The sequence below is a fragment of the Neophocaena asiaeorientalis genome, unplaced genomic scaffold (genome assembly GCF_003031525.2).
Source record: "Neophocaena asiaeorientalis asiaeorientalis breed wild unplaced genomic scaffold, Neophocaena_asiaeorientalis_V1.1 scaffold122, whole genome shotgun sequence".
Lineage (NCBI taxonomy): Eukaryota > Metazoa > Chordata > Mammalia > Artiodactyla > Phocoenidae > Neophocaena > Neophocaena asiaeorientalis.
Window position 1 is genome coordinate 1,620,052 of NW_020172725.1, and position 12,778 is coordinate 1,632,829.

The 12,778-nt window shown below is 36.7% G+C and overlaps 1 pseudogene; it reads left to right on the forward strand.

Annotated features, from left to right (window-relative positions):
* Positions 1-674: 674 nt before the first annotated feature.
* Positions 675-1,611, forward strand: LOC112396509 (voltage-dependent anion-selective channel protein 3 pseudogene; annotated as a pseudogene).
* The last annotated feature ends 11,167 nt before the right edge of the window (positions 1,612-12,778 follow it).

Genomic DNA, 12,778 nt, shown 5'->3' on the forward strand with positions numbered 1-12,778 from the left:
GCTGCAACTAGAGAAAGCCCGTGTGCAGCAACGAAGACCCAACTCAGCCAAAAATAAATAAGTAAATAAATAAATAATTTATATTAAAAACAAGCCACAATGTAAATTTGATTCAGATCTATGTTAGTATGACTCTAAAACCCATTCTTTAGCCACTATATTGTGTGCTTTTCTGAGCCAAACTTGACATCTATTATTTCTGACTGTTTTACTTAAATGGTTGCACTGCCCCTTCTTTGCATCTTCCCTCCTTGATTTGATCCACAGCATTCCTGAAAGTTATTTTACTCTTTTGAAATTTAGCAATTTTTAAAACTGCTCCAATTTGACAAGAAAGAAAAGAGGGGGAAATAGGTCAATCTAGTCTACTTATTTACCAAAGTAAAACAAAAAGGATATACCCATTTTATGTCTGAGACAAGTTAATGTTCAAAAATATTAAGTTACTTATTCAGGTATCAACAATGACAGCTAGGGACGGCAGAGGAGGCTGATGTCTCTCATTTTTCAAACTTTGGAAAATATATGTTGTCATTGTCCTTGTGAGAGTGAACAGTAAATTGCATTGATTTCAAAGATATATTCTTTAACAACAGTAGATATCACTTAAAACTTACTGTATAGGGAGTGGACAGGCCCTCCTGACAGAGTGGACAGGACCTCCAGTCAGAGATATGTATAACACACTGACTTATGGTGACCTAGGAAAGGCTGCCAAGGACGTCTTCAACAAAGGGTATGGGTTTGGCATGGTCAAAATAGATCTGAGAACCGAGTCATGTAGTGGAGTGGAATTTTCTACATCTGGTCATGCTTACACTGATACAGGGAAAGGATCAGGCAACGTAGAGACCAAATACAAGATCTGTAACTATGGGCTGACCTTCACCCAAAGGTAGAGCACAGACAGTACTCTTGGGACAGAAACCTCTTTGGAGAATAAGTTGGCTGAAGAGTTGAAACTGACTCTGTTGATACCATATTTGTACTGAACACAGGAAAGAAGAGTGGGAAATTGAAGGCCTCCTATAAATGGGATTGTTTCAGTCTTGGCATTAACTTTGATATAGATTTTTCTGAACCAACCATCTATGGCTGGGCTGTGTTGGCCTTTGAAGGTTGGCTTGCTGGCCATCAGATGAGTTTTGACACAGCCAAATCCAAACTGTCTCACAATAATTTTGCCCTGGGTTACAAGGCCGCAGACTTCCAGCTGCACACTCAGGTGAACGATGACACTGAATTTGGAGGGTCAATCTACCAGAAAGTGAATGAGAAGATTGAAACATCAATAAACCTCGTGTGGATGGCCAGCAGTACCAACAGCCATTTTGGCATTGCTGCTAAGTACAAGCTGGGTTGTAGAACTTCTCTGTCTGCTAAAGTAAGTAATGCCAGTCTGATTGGACTGGGTTATTCTCAGACCCTTTCCTACCAGGAGTGAAACCGACTCTGTCAGCAATAATCAATGGAAAGAACTTTAATGCAGGAGGGCACAAGGTCGGTCTGGGATTTGAGCTAGAGCTTAATGTGGTTTTGAGTAAAGCATCAGCTTTGTCCCTGGAGGTGAAGAGAAATGAACCCACTATGTTTTGGCTTAAAATTCTGTGAAATTTCAAAAGTGTGAACTTTTATTCTTCCAAAGAAACGTAATCCTCCCCACACTGAGGGCTAGATATTGAGCCCATCCTAAGGGCGGTGCTTGAAGGCATGCCCAGAAGTTGTCATGTTTGTGCCACATTTCAGTTCATTTCTGCAGTGTTGTTTTAAATGTTTTCCTCAGAGATGGTGCAGTGTCATGTAACAAAGGAGGTGACCCAACCCTCCAGTTGTCCATCATGTCCTGCGTGTCCCACACCACTTTTTCATGACCTTGTAATATATTGGCCTCTGTGTGGTAGTGGAATCTTTGGTTTTGCATCAGAGTAAAATAAAGTAAACCCATCACATTTAGAACATAAAAAAACAAACAAAAGTACTGTATAAAAAGATAAAATTTAGAGGTCACCATCTCTAAAAAGGAAGGATGGACTTTGATTTCCTAAGATTAGGATCCAAAATGCAATGTGTATCATAGTATGTGAAGCTAGGGCAATAATAAAAAAGAAAGAAAATGGAAGCAATTATTCCTTTTATTCGTGGTCAGAAGTTACACATAAAAGACTTTATAATGCATTAATGGAATAAATATTAAATACAATGAATGGGTATAGGGAGATTTTCCAAGAAAAAATTAACATAATGTGTTAAATTCGAAGAATTCAACAAAGTGTTAAATCTATTTAAAAGTAGCTGTGTAATGGTATCATCATAAAATTTTTAATTACCCCTAAGAGTTCATGGTAATTGAATCACTGGATGAAAATGCAAACTGTTTTCTGATTTCTTACAGTTAGGTAATACGTGAAAACAAATGTGCAGTTAGCATAAGTCAGAAAATTTTTAAAAATTGGTCAAGAAACCCTGCAGTCATCTGAACAGGAAAGAAAAAATCCATCCAAATAAGAAGAATGACAAAAATTTCAAGTAATGTTACTAAATAGACAAGTTTCCAGAAAATCTCAAATGACTAATGATGACATAGCACTCATTAAAGGGAATTGATACTATTCTAACACCTTGAAAAATGAGGAACAAATTTAATTAGATGATAATAAATCTTAGTTTTAAAATGTGAAATAACATTCTTGTATTTTCTAGTATCTTGGTTTCTTCTGACATCATAAATAAGCCACACAAGAAGTGTGACAACACTTAAAAATGACACATTATCACTCTCTTTACTTACTATATTATTGGTATTAGAAGTCTATTAGACACAGCTAATCTGTCCCTAACACTTTTACCTTCCTCAATTTGTATTCAGCTTCAGAATCGAAACCCATTTATCCCCATCTGTGGCTAGCCTTGACTGCTTTCTCTGTCTGCTTCATTCTGGCAGTTTGGGCACCCCAACTAAGTAAAAACGTTCTGTATTGATACTTCACATTCATAGAAAGATGATAAAAATGAATTTCTCAATTCTGTACAAAGATACAGACAACTAAAAATACCCTATTTTGGTATTGCTATACAGTTTTACAAAGGTGGATAACCAGTTTCAAGTTTTATATGCTACTGTGAGTATCTCACTTTGTTTCATTCATTCTTCATGGTTTTTGTATTTTTAATTCCATATATATGGAAGTAGAAAATACATAATATATATAATATTATAATGTATTATTATGTAATATATTTTGTATTTATATATATTTATAAATCATATATACATTTTTTAAAAAATTCACATACCCTCAACTGTCTTTTGATTAATCTCAATCCAAAGGTAAACTACAGAATTTTTAAATGTGTAGAAGTTTAAGGCTATTTGATTAAAGAATGGTTTTCACAAAGATAAATATTATTTTGGTTATGTGTCTATAAGGTGTCTTTTGCAAGTATTTTAATTTAATCACCTTTTATAGTTCTATCTGAGCCAATGACTCTTGCATTGCTGAACTGGGTAAGAAACTTTGGAACATTTTAGAAATAGAGGTTGAAGAACTAAGTGTGTCTACAGATAAATATTCTTCAAAATAGTGATTGGTCTTGGTGGCAAAGCTTTGCTTTTGTGATAAAAATCTTGCTAATGGTGTTTTAATTGAAACTTTTAATCTGAATGTTGTCTGAATCCTGTTAAATGTTGCTTTCCTGCACCAATTCAAATTTTCTTAATCTTCATTTTCACGTTGAATATTGTTGTACTGTCTGCCTCATTATGCTAAAGAAAGATGAAGTAAGCTGTTAACATTCTGAATGGCCTCTGAGATGTTATGATATAAAATGTCATTCATTTTTATGAGTTGGCTGTCAGTGTGGGCTGCAGTAAAGTTATAATTCATCCCTGGCATCATGTGATGCCTGATATTGCTGCAAAATCCTTATTAAAATTTCAATAATTGTAAATAAAAACAAAAGTAGATGGATGGGGCTTTTATGAAATGGTTGCTTCTGAAAATCGGGTGGTACAGAACAGGGCTCTACAAGATAGACATTATTTGCTTTGTAGCTTCAAATCATCATAATTCCACTGTTATTTTCTTTACTGAAAAAAAAAAAATTGGACTCAGAATCACTCGAAACTTTCAGCTGCAGAACCTTGTTTGCTTATACTGAGAGAAAAGTGAGATGATAAAGCTGTATCATTGCTTCACCAAGTCTGCCCTTAAATTGCTGCATAATGTCATTTGCCAGAAAACCTGAAAGTTGTAATTTGAATAGATTTTTCTATTTAAATATTTGGAAGGGAAGGGGCAGTCAGTGTTTTACATGTCATCTCATGGCCACATTAAATGTATGTTAATGTAGCATTCAGGTTGCAAATTTCCTCACACAAAATAGAAAACAACTACAAGAAAGATTCTCCTAGGACAGATAAAGCTGTATTATTTGAGCATATGTTACCAAAAGAAGCAAACCATCATTCAAAACAAAGGAATTTATACTCAAAGTTCTCTTGTGTATTATTTATGAAAAGTATGTAGTTGCAAAGATAAGAAATATTTTATTTATTTATTTTTAATTCTTTCATTGAAATATAGGAAATATTTTAAATTAAGTAGATGATAAATGTCATTCTAATGAATGTGATTGGAAAAGAGTATATAAAGGAAGAATAGTAATTTGTGTCATATGTTTCATAACGTTTATTTTCATCTCTATCATCTTAAATTACTGTAGCTTGAGGATAGAAATATGGTGCTTTTAAAGATTTGTCTAACTTTAGTGCTAGTAAGATGCTATACTCAGAGTGAACTTGACAAATCTGAAATACGATTTGTGTGACAGTATAAAGGCAGCCTACCTAAAAATAGCTTCATCCACTGAGCTGTCATGGCACCTTAAATTCTACGACTTAATAAAGAATCTTTATTATGAATCTTTATCTTTATTATGAATCTTTACCCATGAGTCTTTCTTATTCACTAATATTGTAGTAGTGTGTTGTTTTTGTTGTTCTGTTTTGTTTTATTCTCCACTGGACGTGTGGGTTGGTGAGATCTTCCACTACACTTCAGAATATTTGTATCTTCTGGCCACCAGTTGCCATTTCCATGGCTTCTATCAAGTGAACCTAGTTGCACCTGGTGATGGTATGGATAATTGAGAAAGTATAAAAGATATCATGGAATCAGCAAAAAATATGCCAATTCTATGAAGCTTCAATAGAGTAACAGCCTAGTTCCATCTCTAGGTGTAATCCATGGATCATGTGCGTTGGAATCATCTGGAATGCCTATTAAAATGTTGATTTCAGGATCCTACCTCAGAGCTACTGAGGTAGAATTTGTATGCAGTTTGCTTGATGATTAGCATGTTACAAACTCCAAGATGATTTCAATGGACATGGAAGCTTATTTTAGTGGTATAAATATTTGTCAGTGATGGCTCTTATGTTGCTTTGAATCCAACAGTAACCTTTGTTCAAAAAATACATCAGGGCATACTATAGAAACAATTTTCAAACCATTCAATAATAGACCAGTAATTTTGTCATGAAAATCAACTTTTCAAATACTTCTTTTTTTCCCATTTATTTTATTTAAAAAATGTGTTGCTTCTAGATTGAGCCTCTTAGCCTTGACCCTGTGGTCATCATATTGCAGGACCATTTCATTTACTATTTCTGAGCATTTGTGGAGGCAATGTAGAGCAGTAGATCATAGTTAGAACATGTAGTTCTCTAGTTGCTTTAGGTGTAAGGTTTTCTTTCCAGCAGAAAACAGATGGTACACTAGATAGTTGGGTACCAGGGATGGGGCAAGGGACTGAGGGCATAAACTTTTAGAAGGCACTCACTCTGAAGTTTGTGAAAGCACCCTAGGTGCAATCGTCCTTTAAAGGGCTAGTGGAATACCTAGGATTTCCAGAGTAATGACGTCAGGGGAATAGTTACCAGAACTCAGAGAGGATATGGCACCTAATAGAAGTTGTAACCTTTGATAGAGGAAGGCCTGATGCCAGCAGCCACCTTACAAGGAGGAAACCAGAGTAATAAATATGCAGATATCCCTCTTCTGCCTTCTTTTATTTGCTGAATTTAACCAGAAGCTGGAGGGAAAGAGAAATCTTCACTGGAGCCCATACTCCAAGTCAGCTTTCCAGGGTCCCAGCAGGGTGGGGAAGACTGGGAAGTGGATCTGTGGTGACAAAGAGACAAAAGGCACTGGGACAAGATAAAGAGTCAGAGTGCCTGGGCTTCCTAGTTCTCCACTGTCTATCTTAACGTCTTAGGGCCTTGTTCATCTCATCTATGCAGGAATAATAGCATCTGCCTCATAGAGTTATTTTTAGGATTAAATTAAATAATACCTATAAGGACTTGATTTATTTATTTACTTAAATTTTTATTGGAGTATAGTTGATTTACAATGTTGTGTTAGTTTCAGGTGTACAGCAAAGTGAATCAGTGATACATATACACATATGCACTCTTTTTTAGATTCTTTTCCCATATAGCCCATTACAGAGTATTGAGTAGAGTTCCCTGTGCTATACAGTAGGTCCTTCTTAGTTATCTATTTTATATATAGTAGTGTGTATATGTCAATACCAATCTCCCAATTTATCCCTCCCCTTCTTACCTGCGGTAACCATAAGTTTGTTTTCTATATCTGTAACTCTATTTCTGTTTTGTAGATAAGTTCATTTGTACCCTTTCGTTAGATTCCGCATGCATCATAAGTGATATCATACGATATTTGTCTTCGTCTGACTTATTTCACTCAGTATGACAATCTCTAGGTCCATCCATGTTACTGCAAATGGCATTATTTCATTCTTTCTAATGGCTGAGTAACATTCCATTGTATATATGTACCACATCTTCTTTATCCATTCATCTGTCGATGGATATTTAGGTTGCTTCCATGTCTTGGCTATTCTAAACAGTGCTGCAGTGAACATTGGGGGGCATGTATTATTTCAGACCGCGTTTTTCTCCAAATATATGCCCAGTAGTGGGATTGCGGGATCATGTGGTAGCTCTATTTTTTAGTTTTTTACGGAACCTCCATACTATTCTCCATAGTGGCTGTACCAATTTACATTCCCACCAACAGTGTAGGAGGGTTCCCTTCTCTCCATATCCTCTCCAGCATTTACTCTTTGTGGGCTTTTTGATGATAGCCATTCTGACTGGTGTCTGGTGATATCTCATTGTAGTTTTGATTTGCATTTCTCTAATAATTAACGATGTTGAACATCTTTTCACATGCCTCTTGGCCATGTGTATGTCTTCTTTGGAGAAATGTTTATTTAGGTCTTCTGCCCATTTTTTAATTGGGTAGATTTTTTTTTTTTTATATATTAAGCTGTATGAACTATTTGTAAATTTTGGAGACTAATCCCTTTTAGGTTGCATCGTTTGCAAATATTTTCTCCCACTCTCTGGGGTTGTTCATTTTGTTTATGGTTTCCTTTCCTGTGCAAAAGCTTTTGAGGTTAATTAGTTCCAATTTGTTTATTTTTATTTCCATTATTCTGGGAGATGGATTAAAAATGATATTGCTGTAGTTTATGTCAGAGAATGTTCTGCCTATGTTTTCCTCTAAGAGTTTTATTGTGTCTGGTCTTACATTTAGGTCTTTCATCCATTTTGAGTTTATTTTTGTGTATGGTTTCAAAGAGTGTTCTAATTTCATTTCTTTACATGTAGCTGTTCAGTTTTCCCAGCACCATTTATTGAAGAGACTGTCTTTCCTCCATTATATAGTCTTATCTCCTTTTTCGTAGATTAATTTACCATAGATGTGTGGGTTAATTTCTGGGCCTTCTATCCTGTTCCATAGACCTATATTTCTATTTTTGTGCCAGTACCAAACTGTTTTGATGACTATAGCTTTGTAGTATAGTCTGAAGTCAGGGAGCCTGATTCCCCCAGGTCCATTTTTATTTCTCAATATTGCTTTGGCTATTCGGGGTCTTTTGTGTCTCCATACAAATTTTAAATTTCTTTGTTCTAGTTCTGTGAAAAATGCCATTGGTAATTTGATAGGGGTTGCATTGAATCTGTAGATTGCTTTGGGTAGTGTAATCATTTTGGCAATACTGATTCTTTCAATCCAAGAACATGGTATATTTTTTGATCTTTTGTGTCGTCTTCAATTTCTTTCATCAGCATTTTATACTTTTCAGAATACAGGTCTTTTGTCTCCTTCGGTAGGTTTATTCCTAGGTATTTTATTCTTTTTTACATGATAGTAAATGGGATGGTTTCTTTAATTTCTCTTTCTAATCTTTTGTTGTTAGTGTATAGAAATGCAAGAGATTTATGTGTTTTAATTTCATAACCTGCAACTTTACCTAATTCATTGATGAGCTGTAGTAGTTTTCTGGTAGCATCTTTAGGATTTTCTACATATAGTATCATGTTGACTGCCAACAGTGACAGTTTTACTTCTTCTTTTCCAATCTGTATTCCTTTTATTCCTCTTTCTTCTCTGATTGTCGTAGCTAGGACTTCCAAAACGATGTTGAATAAAAGTGGCTAGAGTGGACATTCTTATCTTTCTCCTTGCTCCTGATCTTAGAGGAAATGCTTTCAGCTTTTCACTGTTGAGTATGATGTTAGCTGTAGGTTTGTCATATATAGCCTTTATATGTTGAGGTATATTTTCTCTGTGCCCACGTTCTGGAGAGTTTTTTTCATAAATCAGTGTTGAATTATGTCAAAAGCTTTCTCTGCATCTATTGAGATGATCATATGTTTTTTATTCTTCTAATTTGTTAATGTGGTGTATCACACTAATTGATTTGCAGATATTGAAAAATCCTTGCATTGCTGGGATAAATACAACTTGATCATGGTGTATGATCCTTTTAATGTATTGTTGGATTCTGCTTGCTAGTATTTTGTTGAGGATTTTTGTGTCTATGTTCCTCAGTGATATTGGCCTATAATTTTCTTTTTTTGTGGTATCTTTATCTGGTTTTAGTATTAAGGTGATAGTGACCTCATACAATGAGTTTGGGAGTTTTCCTTCCTCTGCAATTTTTTGGAACAGTTTCAGAAGGATGGGTGTTAAGCTTTCTTAAACATTTGATAGAATTTGCCTGTGAAGCCATCTGTTCCTGGACTTCTGTTTTTTGGGAATTTTTTAATCACAAGTTCAATTTTAGTACTTGTGATTGGTCTGTTCATATTTTCTGTTTCTCCCTGGTTCAGTCTTGGAAGGTTATATCTTTCTAGGAATTTGTCCATTTCTTCTAGGTTGTCCATTTTATTGATGTAGAGTTGCTGGTTGTAGTCTTTTATGATCATTTGTATTTCTGTGGCGTCCACTGTAACTTCTTTTTCATTTCTAATTTTATTGATTTGAGTCCTCTCCCTTTTTTTCTTGATGAATCTGGCTAAAGCTTTATCAATTTTGTTTAACTTCTCAAAGAACCAGCTTTTAGGGTCATTGATTTATGCTATTGTTTTCTTTGGCTCTATTTCATTTATTCCTGCTCTGAGCTTTATGATTTCTTTCCTTCTACTAACTTTGGGTTTTGTTTGTTCTTCTTTCTCTAGTTGCTTTAGGTGTAAGGTTAGGTTGTTTATTTGAGATTTTTCTTGTTTCTTGAGGTAAAATTGTACTGCTATAAACTACCCTCTTAGAACTGCTCCTGCTGCATCCCATTGGTTTTGGGTCATCATGTTTTTGTTGTCATCTGTCTCTAGGTATTTTTTTGATTTCCTCTTTGATTTCTTCAGTGATTCATTGGTTATTTAGTAACATACTGTTTAGCCTCCATGTATTTGTGTTGTTTATGTTTTTTTTTCCTGTAATTGATTTCTAATCTCATAGTGTTGTGGTTGGAAAAGATGCTTGATATGGCTTCTAGTATCTGAGATTTACAGAGGCTTGCTTTGTGGCCCATCATGTGATCAATTCTGGACAATATTCCATGTGCATATAAGAAGAATGTGTATTCTGCTGCTTTTGTCAAACGTTCTATAAATATCAGTTAAGTCCATCTGCTCTAATGTGTCATATAAGGCCTGTGTTTCCTCATTGATTTTCTGTCTGGATGGTCTCTCCATTGATGAAAGTGGGGTGTTAAAGTCCCCCACTATTATTGTGTTACTGTTGATTTCCCCTTTTGTGGCTGTTAGCATTTGCTTTATATATTGAGTTGCTCCTACGTTGGGTGCATATATTTACAATTGTTGTATCTTCCTCTTGGATTGATCATTATGTAGTGTCCTTCCTTGTCTCTTGTAACAGTCTTTAGTTTAAAGTCTATTTTGTCTAGTATGAGTATTGCTAGTCCTGCTTTCTTTTGATTTCCATTTGCGTGGAATATCTTTTTCTATACCTGCACTTTCAGTCTGTATGTTTCCCTAAGTCTGAAGTGGGTCTCTTGTAGACAGCATATGTATGAGTCTTGTTTTCATATACATTCAGCCAGTCTCTATATTTTGGTTGGAGCCTTTACTACATTTACATTTAAGGTAATTATCAATATGTGTGTTCCTATTGCCATGTTTAAAATTGTTTTGGGTTTGTTTTTGTAGGTCTTTTTCTTCCCTTCCTCTTTTGTTCTCTTCTCTTGTGGTTTGATGACCCTCTTTATTGTTGTGTTTGTGTTACTTTTTCTTTTTTGTGTGTGTATCTGTTGTAGTTTTTCAGTTTGCATTTCTCATGAGGTGATGATATAGCAGTCTGTATATTTATAAGGCTGTTTTAAGTTGCTGGTCTCTTTCCCACATAGAGAAGTTCCTTTACTTTTGCTGTAAGCTTGTCTGGTGGTGCTGAATTCTCTTAGCTTTTGCTTTTCTATAAAGCTTTTGATTTTTCTGTCAAATCTGAATGAGAGCTTTGATGGGTAGAGTATTCTTGGTTGTAGATTTTTCCTTTTCATCACTTTAAATGTATCATGCCACTCCCTTCTGGCCTGCAGAGTTTGATAACCTTATGGGGATACCCTTGTATGTTATTTGTTGCTTTTCCCTTGTTTCTTTTAATATTTTTTTCTTTCTATTTAATTTTTGTTAGTTTGATTAATATGTATCTCGCTGTGTTCCTCCTTGGGGTTATCCTATATGGGACTCTCTGTGCTTCCTGGACTTTGGTGACTATTTCTTTTCCCATGTTAGGGAAGTTTTCGATTATAATCTCTTCAAATATTTTCTCAGGCCCTTCTATTTTTCTTCTTCTTCTGGGACCTCTATAATTTGAATGTTGGTGTGTTTAATGTTGTCCCTGAGGTCTCAGAGACTGTCCTCATTTCTTTTCATTCTTTTTTCTTTATTCTGTTCCATGGCAGTTATTTCCACCATTCTGTCTTCCAGCTCACTTATTCATTCTTCTGCTTCAGATATTCTGCTATTGATTCCTTCTAGTGTATTTTTCATTTCGGTTATTGTTCATCTATGTTTGTTTGTTCTTCAGTTCTTCTAGGCCTTTGTTAAACATTTCTTGTATATTCTTGATCCATGCCTCCTTTCTCTTTCCGAGATCTTGGATCATCTTTACTATCATTACCTTGAATTTTTTTTCAGGTAGATTGCATATCTCCTCTTCATTTAGTTGTTACTGTAGGTTTTTATCTTGATTCTTTATCTGCAACATATTTCTTTGTCACCTCATTTTGTCTAACTTACTGTGTTTGTGGTTTCCTTTCCACAGGCTACAGGACTATAGTTCCTCTTGCTTCTGGCTTGTGCCCCCTGGTGTGTGAGGTTGGTCCAGAGGCTTGTGCCACTATCCTCTTGATTGGGGGTTTGACTGGTGTTGTGGCAACCAGAGCATGACCTGGATATTGAGTGGGGCCTCCCCTTTGCTCTGTGGCTGTCACTGCCCTTTCAGGAACAGGGTCTTCTCACTAGTTGTTTGAGTAGAGGCCCCCTGATCTGTTTCTTAGCAGTGTTTCTTATCTACGGTGTGAGGTAGGCAGGATTGGAGCACTCCCACTGGGAGAGAAGCCACTGAGTATTACTCCTCTGGATCTGTTCACCTGTGAATGTGCTCTGTTATGTCCCCTTTTGCTCATTGTGTAGGCTTACAAAATACACTGGTGTTGGCACTGCTCTCAGTCCCATCTTAATTGTGGATATGCCAGCAATTGGCCCTGGTGACTCCCAGGCATTGTTTTCACTGGGCCACCAGCACAGATCCGCTGAGGTCATGTCCCAGGACTGCAGTAATCACGTACCTGGAACCACTGTGGGAGCTAAGGAGGCAGCTTAGACTCTTGCCTGGCCCAACCCCCATGTGTACCTGCCCACAAAGCCTACAGCTTCTAAAGCCAGACCCATCACAGCTGCAGGAGCACTTGTTGTCCTTTCAGATTTTTTGCAGGCACTAAATTTAGGAAGCCGTCAAGGATGGTATAACTCTGTGGTCTGTGCAGCCATGAGGAGAGATTTCAGCTGTTCTTCCTTAGTCACATGGCCATTGGGGCTCAGCTGTGGTTTCATCCTCACCTCTGCCTGTGTTCCTCCCACCAGAGTTGGATCCAGAGGTTGTTGGAGAACACAAGCCCATCAGGCAGGAAGAAGCCAAGGTGGTGATTGGGGGTGAGTGGGCCACCCAGGCGGGAGGGTGCTGGGGTAGCAATTTGAAAACGCGAGCCCATCAGGTGGTGATTGGGGTAAGTGGGTCATCCAGGCATGGGGCAGGGGTGACGGAGGAGGAGACGGCAGGGGCGTGTGAGCCAACTCTGGCAGGAGCCCTTCTTAGTGCCTGTGGAGGCAGGGGCTGGTGTGTGAGGAGAGAGGCTGCAGTGGGCAGCCGCTCTTTGCATGTCA